Raw genomic sequence first — 12340 nt, 5'->3', positions numbered from 1 at the left:
ATATATTCTATGCAAACATCTCAACTCGGTGAGATTTTCATTTGTCAAATCCTTGATTCGAGGAACATTTTGAGGAGGTAGAGGATCATTTGGTGGACGGTTTTGTGGGGGTACTGGATCATTTGGTGGTGGGTTGCGAGGAATATTATTCCTTGCCTCAGTGTCATCATTCTAATCAACCATTCCTATTGAATTGCAAAACGTAATATATATTTAAAAAAAATCTAAATTTTAACCATTTTTGTCAAAAAAACCCTAGATTCAACTAAAACAAACAAAATCATCCTAAAATTTATTGAATTTAGGTTAAAAATGAGTTGGGAAAAAAAATATATACCTGAATATCTGATATCCGATGGATAATGGTAATACTGGCCCCAAATTAACGTGAAATGAGGACCTGCGGGTTTGTGATTTTATTTTATCCTATGCACAGGTATCGGATATCCGATATAACATCGGATATCCGATATGGCCGCAATAACATATAATGACATATAATATATATAATATATATTACATTATATTACATTTTATATATTTTTATATTATATTTTATATATATTATATTAATTTACTATATATTATAATATAAAATATTATATTATAATATATTACTTTTTATTATTATATTATATCTTTTATATATATATATATTATATTACATTACTATATATTATAATATATTAAATATTATATTATATTATTATAATATAATATATTATTATTATTATATTATAGTATAATAATTATAATAATAATAATATTATTATTATTAATATTATTTAATATAATAATACTAATAATAATATAATTATTATTAATATTATTATTATTAATATTAAATAATAATATTATTAATAATATTAAATAATATATCATATTAAATAATATTATATTAAATAATAATAATATCATGTATTAAATATTATTATTAAATAATAATAATAATAATATTAAATAATATATCATACTATTATATTATAATAATAATATTAAATAATAATAATAATATTGCTATAATATTATTACTCTAATTATTAGATATCTGATCACATATCGGATATCCGATGTCAAATCGAATATCTGATAGGGCTCGACCTTACCTTCCAGGTTTGGTTCCTGGATAGGTGAAAAAAAGTCAAAGCGGATTTTGAAGTTCTTTTAGGCGTCTTCAAACTCTATTTTTTTCACATTGCCACTTTTTGGCACACCAAGATCCTGCACATACCCATCTTTTGCAATCAGTTATGTTTTCCATCATTTTGAAGGTTTCAAGCATTCTTCAACAACAAGGATAAGATCTAATTTTTAGTTACAGGAAGAGAGTAGATAGAGTTTTTCATCAGTAGGTGGAAATTCTTCAAGTGGAAAAATGGTAGCAGCATAGCAAATATGAGATTTCTTCCATCTTTATAATTTATTCTTTTTATCTTTCTCTAAGGTTGATGATGGTTGGTTGTCTCCGGACTATTGAGCAGAGCTCTAACCATGATCCCATAATTCATGCCTAGTATTTATCTTATATGAACAAGAATAATAAAGTTTTATAGATAGTTCTGGTTTATTCTACTATTTATGAGTTACATTCATGCATCTTATTGTATTTGTTTCAAGGAAATGAATAAAAATGTAGCAACAAGTTTATCTTCAGTTTGATTCTTGTCTCCCATCTGTGTTATTTATAATGTTTTTTGTTGTTTTCAAACAAAGAGCTTAAACCTAGTTGCAACTCCTTAAAGTTGTATGTCTCAATGTGTTTTACTATTGGAACAAAGAGCCAAGTAAATGCTTGATATATCTGACAAGGTTGCATATTTCATATAAGGATAGGTCAAGTATGAGATTCAGAATTAACATAGATGTCTGACTCACAAGGTGAATGGATAGATCTGGAGTCTTGATATATGAGATATATCAATGATTTCCAAGGATGTATGTTTGTGATTTGTTGAATTTCTCAATGGATAAGGCACTGATCAGCTATAAGATCTATATGGTTTGTTGTTCATGTTTTGGTTATGCTGAAATCAATATTTAAATCAATTATCCATTTCCCTTGAGAGTTTCATTTTTCCTCTAAAGTCATTTGGTGGGTGTTTTGGTCCTTGTTTTAGAAACAAATTTGGTATCTTTTGCAATCAGTTGTGCTTTCCATCATTTTGAAGGTTTCAAGCATTCTTCAACAACAAGGATAAGATCTGATTTCCAGTTACAAGAAGAGAGTATAGATAATTTTTCATTAGTAGAGTATAGATAATTTTCGAGTTAGAAAAAAGGCTAGCCATATCATCTTTGGTTATGTTGAGGGCTGCGACCTCATCATAATCCAAACCATCATCAAACATCTGGTGCATTTCATCACGCCAATGAAGAGTGGCATTTTTTTGGTTCATAAGAGTTTTAATGTTATCCACTATGGTGTTTAACATGGATAACATAGGAGCCAGTGCAGGTACATTATTATATATTCTATGCAAACATCTCAACTCAGTGAGATTTTCATTTGTCAAATCCTTGATTCGAGGAGCATTTTGAGGAGGTAGAGGATCATTTGGTGGATGGTTTTGTGGGGGTACTAGATCATTTGGTGGTGGGTTGCGAGGAATATTATTCCCTGCCTCAGTGTCATCATTCTGATCAACCATTCCTATTGAATTGCAAAACGTAATATATATTTAAAAAAAATCTAAATTTTAACCATTTTTGTCAAAAAAACCCTAGATTCAACTAAAACAAACAAAATCATCCTAAAATTTATTGAATTTAGGTTAAAAATGAGTTGGGAAAAAAAAAATACCTGAATATTTGATATCCGATCTTGTATCTGATATCTGATGGATAATGGTAATACTGGCCCCAAATTAACGTGAAATGAGGACCTGCGGGTCTGTGATTTTATTTTATCCTATGCACAGGTATCGGATATCTGATATAACATCGGATATCCGATATGGCCGCAATAACATATAATGACATATAATATATATAATATATATTACATTATATTACATTTTATATATTTTTATATTATATTTTATATATATTATATTAATTTACTATATATTATAATATAAAATATTATATTATAATATATTACTTTTTATTATTATATTATATCTTATATATATATATTATATTACATTACTATATATTATAATATATTAAATATTATATTATATTATTATAATATAATATATTATTATTATTATATTATAGTATAATAATTATAATAATAATAATAATAATATTATTAATATTATTTAATATAATAATACTAATAATATTATTATTATTATTATTAATATTAAATAATATTATTATTAATAATATTAAATAATATATCATATTAAATAATATTATATTAAATAATAATAATAATATTGCTATAATATTATTACTCTAATTATTAGATATCTGATCACATATCGGATATCCGATGTCAAATCGGATATCTGATAGGGCTCGACCTTACCTTCCAGGTTTGGTTCCTGGATAGGTGAAAAAAAGTCAAAGCGGATTTTGAAGTTCTTTTAGGCGTCTTCAAACTCTATTTTTTTCACATTGCCACTTTTTGGCACACCAAGATCCTGCACATACCCATCTTTTGCAATCAGTTGTGTTTTCCATCATTTTGAAGGTTTCAAGCATTCTTCAACAACAAGGATAAGATCTAATTTTTAGTTACAGGAAGAGAGTAGATAAAGTTTTTCATCAGTAGGTGGAAATTCTTCAAGTGGAAAAATGGTAGCAGCATAGCAAATATGAGATTTCTTCCATCTTTATAATTTCTTCTTTTCATCTTTCTCTAAGGTTGATGATGGTTGGTTGTCTCCGGACTATTGAGCAGAGCTCTAACCATGATCCCATAATTCATGCCTAGTATTTATCTTATATGAACAAGAATAATAAAGTTTTATAGATAGTTCTGGTTTATTCTACTATTTATGAGTTACATTCATGCATCTTATTGTATTTGTTTCAAGGAAATGAATAAAAATGTAGCAACAAGTTTATCTTTAGTTTGATTCTTGTCTCCCATCTGTGTTATTTATAATGTTTTTTGTTGTTTTCAAACAAAGAGCTTAAACCTAGTTGCAACTCCTTAAAGTTGTATGTCTCAATGTGTTTTGCTATTGGAACAAAGAGCCAAGTAAATGCTTGATATATCTGACAAGGTTGCATATTTCATATAAGGATAGGTCAAGTATGAGATTCAGAATTAACATAGATGTCTGACTCACAAGGTGAATGGATAGATCTGGAGTCTTGATATATGAGATATATCAATGATTTCCAAGGATGTATGTTTGTGATTTGTTGAATTTCTCAATGGATAAGGCACTGATCAGCTATAAGATCTATATGGTTTGTTGTTCATGTTTTGGTTATGCTGAAATCAATATTTAAATCAATTATCCATTTCCCTTGAGAGTTTCATTTTTCCTCTAAAGTCATTTGGTGGGTGTTTTGGTCCTTGTTTTAGAAACAAATTTGGTATCTTTTGCAATCAGTTGTGCTTTCCATCATTTTGAAGGTTTCAAGCATTCTTCAACAACAAGGATAAGATCTGATTTCCAGTTACAAGAAGAGAGTATAGATAATTTTTCATTAGTAGGTGGATGTTCTTCAAGTGGAATAATTGCAACAACATAGCAGATCTGAGATTTCTTCCATCTATATAATCTCTTCTTTTTATCTTTCTCTAGAGTTGATGATGGTTGGTTGTTTCCAGACTATTGAGTAGAGCTCTAACTATGATCTCACAATTCATGCCCTGTATTTATCTTATATGAACAACAATAGTAAAGTTTTATAGATAGTTCTGGTCTATTCTACTATTTTATGAGTTACATTCATGCATCTTATTGTATTTGTTTCAAAGAAATGAATAAAAATGCAACAACAAGTTTATCTTTAGTCTGATTCTTGTCTCCCATCTATGTTGTTTGTAATGTTTTTTTGTGGTTTTCAAACAAAGAGCTTAAACCTAGTTGTAACTCCTTAAAGTTGTATGTCTTAATCTATTTTTCTATTGGAACAAAGATCCAAGTAAATGCTTGATATATCTGATAGGGTTGCATATTTCATAGAAGGATAGGTTAGTATGAGATTCTGAATTAACACAGATGTCAGCTTCACAAGGTGAATGAATAGATCTGGAGTCTTGATATATGAGATATATCAATGATTTCCAAGGATGTATGTTTGTGATTTGTTGAATTTCTCAATGGATAAGGCATTGATTAGCTACAAGATCTATATGGTTTTTTGTTCATGTCTTGGTTATGCTGAAATCAATACTTAAATCAATTATCTATTTCCCTTTCCGTTTAAGAGTGGAAAGGATGCCCTCACTTAGCTTGTGGATTTTAAAGGATTTTCAATTTGCTACTATATAACTTTGTCATTGCATAAGTATAGGAGAAATAAGGATTTTATCTTCTTTATAAGATTCAGATTGTATGCTTTTGAAACTAGTACCATATAAAAGAATCTGACATTCACCCGCCTAGGTATTGTAGAGCTGGAATAAGGAGTATTGCCTTATATTTGGCCATGATGTCTGAATAGGTATGTTGTAGATGAGAATTAGCTACCCCTAGATGTATTTTTTCCTATCATTGGGTTATTCAAAAGTCATTAATTCAGAAGCCAAAACTTGGTGGATCTTATCTTTTCCAACTTTCCAAGTCTTCATAATCATCTCTACACATTCCTCTAATGGCTTCAAACCACCTTCATATTCCAACTAAGTGGGCAAAGCCCAAATGCAATGTTGTTTTATCAAAACAAAAACTTCATGGCTTATCCCATAGGTATGTACTCAATTGTTTCTACAATTTGAACTCAATAATATTTCTTCGATTACCCTGGTGATCATCTTCACAATTTGGTTCCCATAAACACATCAAAAACTTAGTACAATCCAAGAGTTGGTTAAAAAGATCTGACCTCTACGTTAGGGCTAATTTTCTCACATAGTCATCCTTCATTCTTTAGCAGACTTCCATTTTCTCCACTCAAAACATAGGTTACCTTTAATAGTTCCCTACACCTTCAATATAGTTCCCTGGGCTACCACACTTCTTTCATGAAACCATAATCCATTTGTATGGCCAACCATTAGGCCCTATTCGACATTAAGTAGATTATGAAACTACATTTTGATGATTCCTAATAACCTACCCTATTGTAAGTGAATCAATTTCAATTCAAGATTTTGATATTTTAAAACAATGAAGTGGAGTTCTTTAAAGTTCAAAAGATGTTGCACTCAATGGAAAGAACATATATGCAATACAAGTAGCTTCAAAACACTTCCATATTAAAGAGCATAACCACATGCACTACTACATTTGACCTCATTTTTCTACCAAAATTTTTGACCATCAACTAAAAGGGTTTAGATTGGTCAGAATGTAGAAGGTAAAATTTTCATTTTTTTTACATCTAAGCCCTGTGTTGGTCAGAATTTCGACCAACACATGTAGGTCAAAATGGGTTGGTCAAAATTTTGACCAACACGGGGAGATGTTAAAAAAAATGACTTTTGTATTTGTTTTTTTCCTCATGCGTGGGATCATTTGCATTTTGTTGAAGGTGGAAACTTGATGCACTCACCAGACAAAAAAACTCGATGCCTTGGTTCTATCATAGCTTGCTCATGGTTCTTCCCTAGCTTGCTAGCTTGCTGATACATTTGGTCACTCATCAAAAATGGCTACAGAACAAGAAGGAAAATGGGTGCAAAGAATTCTGGCAATGCTCAATATATGCAATCTTAAGAGGCAAAAAAATTGAAAGTCATATCTAAACACCATTCAACAATCTATTGTCAAATTATTAAGATCTTGCAATCCAACAAGCTTGTGGGCATTCAAGCTTTTTGATTCTTCACTCTCATCGTATCATTCTAGATTTCTCATCGAGTAGGGTGTTAGAAAATGGGCTACTCATATCTGCTCGACTCTGTTCAGAAGATCCAAATGTTTGTTTCAGCTCTCAAATTCCTTGCTCTCAGTGTAGATTCTCTGCAACCCTTTGCTCATTTGTGGGCTGAATCTGTGGCATAGTCAATGTAGGAGCTTATACATGATTATGTGTGGGAGCCTGTCATTATTGACAAGAACACTTTAGATGGGCATTTAAAAATTAAAGAATTGTTTCTCATTTAAATTGCAAAAATCATTTAAATTGTCACCTCTGTTGAGAATCATTTAAAGTTTCCTCTAGTTGTTGTAATTAACTCATTAATACCCTTTAGTTTGATGTGAGAATTCACTGAAAATTACATACAGATTGGGTGCAACAATTTTTTTTTAGGGCTTGAAATACAAAGCCTCTAGATTAAGATACAAAGTCTTTCAAATATTTGAACCTAGACCTTTTTAACACTGGGGACCTGTATAAACTAAAAGGTTGTAGTAGAGTTCTTAAGATGCTTTGTTTAGGAAATCTACATTTCATGGGTTTTGTGACCTCTATGAAACCAAAGGTTGTAGTTTTATGCTCTTAAATGGTGTTACAGTTCTTGAAATGCATTCTCTAGAAAACTTGAAAGCACCAAAACTCCGATTTTGCGGATATTGCACACTAGAGATTGCTCTAAAAGGCCTTTTTTTTATAGCTGAAATGATGATCTTGACCCATTGCTTCTCTAGAGGCCCAAAGAAAAACTAAATTTCCCTTTTGTGTAACCAGTTGAGAGATCTATTCTGGTCATAGGGCTCAATAGGCCTTGAGAGCACAGGAAACTAGTGTTTTTCATCATAATATCCTCATTGCTATATAATTGAGCTAAGAAAAGATCCTCCAACTTAGCTGGATGAACACTACAATTGTGGAAAGTCAAAAAAAGTGCAAGCTCTATCATTAATTTTACATTCCATTCTTGCAGGAAGCTCAACTATTTTATCATAAGTCTGCTTCCACATTGAAACATCCCACAGACACTTTATGCCTTGCTTCTTCTGCATAATTTTCTATTACTGTCATAAAAGCTTTAGTTGTGTATACTCTTGCTCAAATTACCATTACCCACCCTTAAATTACCATGCTCAAAATCAGTGAGAACCTCCAATTCTTGGTAAATATTAGACATGGTGCTAATGTGTATGTTCATTTTTTCAACATCATCCCTATCATTGATTAGAACTTTTGTCTAGACAAATTAAGTGGACTACATTACAGGAAAACATATTCGTTTTCTCTATGATAGATTCTTATTAAGGTTGCACAGGGATGGGGTATTTGGGTATTTAGGGTAGGGGTACAACTATTTTTCAAAATAGGGGATAGGAGTACTGTTGTGGTGTCCACAACACATGCCCCATTCCTCACTAGGAATGGGGACCCCCTATTTTTTTCGACTCCTGGACTCACAATTCGAGTCAGGAGAAGAATTTTTATTTGAAAGTTGAGTCCAAGAATCACAAAAATTGGAAAAATAAAAAATAAAAAATTGAAAAAACACATTGAAAAATAAATAAATAAATTTTTTAAAAAAAAAATTATAAAATTTTAAAAAAATCCAAAATCAAAAATCAAAAATTGAAAAAACACACAATTTTTTAAAAAAAATTTAAAAAATTTATTAAGAAAAAATAAAATAAAATTTAAAAACACCAAAATAAACAAATAAATAAATTTAAAAAATTCAAATGCATCGTTGAGGGTGCACGCATGCCCCAAGCATGCGTGCCACCAAGGGAGTGCGCGCATGCCCATAAAGGGTAGCGCGCTCGCGCCCATAAAGGTCGTGCGTGCCGCCAAGAGGAGCACGTGTGCTTCCATAAAGGCCGTGCACGCCACCAAAGGGTAGTGCGCACGCCCATAAAGGCCATGCGTGAGGCCAAGAGGAGTGCGCACGCACCCATAAAGGTCGCACGCATGCACCCATAAAGGTCATGCATGCCGCCAAGAGGAGCGCGCGCGTGCGTGTAAAGGCCGCGCATGCCTCGAAGAAGGGTCACGCGCCCAAAGCGTGCGCACATGACCAAAGGCGCCTGATGCACATTCATGCCATCGCGCTCCCAAGGGCCTTGTGTGCTTGTCAAGCTATTTTTTCCACCTTCAATTTTGTCTAAATAGTCATGAGAGGGGTTTAAAATATGTCGTTTAAGTATAAGTTTTCTTATACTTAAGATATATTTTAATATATGCGATGAATCTTTTGAGATAGGTTTCAGGCCTCTCAGAGATAAGGTAGAGATTCTAAGAAATTTTAGGGCTTCAAAAATCTAGACTTAGCCAAATTTCAGGGCTTCAGGATTTCAGACTTAGCCAGATTTCAGGGCTTCAAAATTTTAGACTTAGCCAAATTTCAAGATTCACCTCCAATTTTGTTTGAATGGCTAGTGTGTCTTTACTATGCATTGTTAACTCTACGGACTAATGTTTGCTTCTTTTGTAGGTAAAAATGGCATCCTCAACTTGTCGAGATCATAACTTTTAACTTGGGCCTCGGAATTAAGAACCGCTTACACCGTTGGAAAGAAGAACTGAAGATCTAATTTCAATTCCTAAAATAGTGAGCCTTCGACTGCCCAATTTTGGGGACCGACAAAGGTTCCAACTTGAAATTTTGAGCAAAAGACCTCCAAAAAGGTCATTTAAAAATGCCTAGAAAATTTGTGAAAAAATATGAAAAAGTTGCAAACATTTGATCATCTTTGATAATCTAGATCACATGGTTTCTTGCTAGGAAGGATTGGACAGGTGGAGAGAAGACAAAGGTCAAAGATACAAAGTTGGACACATAAAGCAAATCAGGTTTCTCATCTTATGGAGCTATTGGGGACAAGATTCAATACAGGTGCCTTTAGATTTTCGATTGAAGAAGTAGAGGGAGTGCAAGTTTATGAAAGTAATTGGCTATAAAGAGGATGTAAATCATCAAAAAGGGGTATGGAGCATATACAAAAAGTGTTCTGAAACCTCATTTGAGCAAAACCCAGAAACTGTTTTCAAAATTGAGAACTTTGATTTTTTGGCAAATTGAGCTTCGCAGGTCCGCAGGTCCATAGATCCACAGGTCCGCATTTTCATGTAGCTCCACAATTTAGAGGTGCACCGACAGTTGACTGCCAGTTTCAAAAATATCACTTTCCATGCATTGGGAGCACATTCTGATGGCAAGTTAACTCTGACACATGCCTAGTGAAGGGTCAGCTTCTATTTTTGGTGTCTCCATGCACTTCTACTTTGACTGATGGCTTCCTCCTATTTTCTCTCTCATGATTTCATTGTTTTTGATATGTAAAGGGCTCATGCATCCAATTAATGAATAAAATATGGATGGAGTCCCTCTAAGCACTAGTTAGATTGTCAGTTTGTATATATTTAGTTTGTTTAAATGTTTTAAAAGCATTTTATTGCATCAAGATATCTCTCACTCTCAACACAAATTGAGGAGAGTATTTCTTATAAATACCCCATTCTAAAATGTAAAAAGGGCCGCCGTTATTATGCAGTAAAGTTAGGCTTTTGGTGCTAGCATTTGGAGTGTAGTTATTCTTGCCTGGATGTGTCATTATTTTGTGGATTTTATTCATGAGATTGTGATTGAGCCAAAGGTTTACTGTGTTGTTTCTGGTTGTGCGATCTTTTAGTTCTGGTGTTTGCTACAGATATATGAATTTTGTTGATGTAATGAGCTTGAGAAGAAATCACCCGATTGTATCTACATAGCTTTTTTTCTTGCATGAGCACACTTTTCGTGGCCTTGCGATTTGATGAAGAGTGAAACATCATTCGATTTGTTACAGATTCTCACCAATGATTGCATCAGTGGATTCTAGGAAGCGCTGCTCCTATTTTCATTGGTTTCCTACTGATTTCTTCAAAGGTTTAACTCGCAGCATGTTGTATTCTGTACCTTATGTCCATTTAAGAATTTCACTTTCAAGTTATTTGATTTCATGTTATTTTCTTTCAGTTTCGTTATTTACTTTGCTAACCCCCCTGTTAGATTAGGACCTCATACTGGCTGCATTGTTAGAGTTACATTCATTAAAAAATAGAAAATACAAAAATATTGTTCTTTTGGTGTGATATTTTGAGACAGCAAATAGATTTTACTTGATTCCAAGGTAAAAGAGTTTTTGGAACCAGCAAAGGCCTCCTCGTGAACATTCACATTTATCTTCTACTGAGCGGATTTCGGTATGTTGCAAGATAAACACTGAACCTTGGAGTGAGTCCTTAAAAAAGATTTGCTTTTCAAGAGAGGAATTACACTATGGATTCCTGTCGTTGACCTCATGCAAAATGAATGCCCAACAAGTACTTGATTACATTAAACTTTATTTTATATAATGTTTGCAAATATAATATATTGTTTTCAATTTTAGATTTACAAGATGTTTGTAATAAAAATAAATGATAATTATTTAGACACCCAATAGAGAAGGAAGATTTTAAACATGAAATAGAAGATTATAAATCATATAACATTGACATATTGCAAATGATAAAATTTTGTATGAGCAATGACAAAAATTTAGTGTTAATCAAATTTATATCAAGATTTCAAACTAAATAAGTATTGAATTAAGCTTAATAAACAATAAATCAATACAAAATAAAAATCAAGAAAATTGGTTTAGTGCTTGAATTCATTCTAATGGACTCAAATTTGGTAGTATTGTTTTCTTCAGTACCAAGGAGCAGAACTGGTTTTGCAGAGTTTATTTAGGATGAAAAGTCCTACATGGATTTCTTTTCATTGTTAGATGAACAATTAATGAAGCTTTTCAGCTTGAAGTTTAGGTTTGTAATTGAAACCTTTGGATCTCATGATATTCATTTTTGTTGGATTGACATTCCTCCAATTGTTTCTCAAATGAGAGACTGTCCAAATGAAATAAGTCAGGAAAAAATCTTTGAAGTATTCAAAAAAATAGGATGGAGCTTTACAACTATTGATGTTGTTATTTTGGCTTCAAGATTTGTGCCCTTTTCCCTAATCTGGCCTACACTTGCGTATCCTATCATTTCTTCACCACAATGCAGTGCTCTAGCATAAGTGGATCTAGAGTTGCAAGATGTTGATGGAAAAGCTTTGGTGTGTAGAACTTGTGAAGTGCAAGGGATTGATCTCACTCAGGTCAAAACTCTGAATTTACCTAAAGATGAAAACTTTTACATGGGAGGAATTGATTTTTCTCTCTTGATTCAAAAGCATTTGGGAAAAAATTGTAGTGGTGGTCACATGAAAATTCATGTTGTTTTGCCTTTTCTAAAGGAGAAATTCCTAATTTTGAGAAATATCATTTCTAGTTGTGTTTTGCTTTCTGGGAATTTTGGTAAGAAGAAATATAAAACAGATCATAATCAT

The sequence above is a fragment of the Cupressus sempervirens genome, chromosome 11 (genome assembly GCF_028749045.1).
Source record: "Cupressus sempervirens isolate cs-2001-9-10 chromosome 11, ASM2874904v1, whole genome shotgun sequence".
NCBI lineage: Eukaryota > Viridiplantae > Streptophyta > Pinopsida > Cupressales > Cupressaceae > Cupressus > Cupressus sempervirens.
This window is presented reverse-complemented; position numbering follows the sequence as displayed.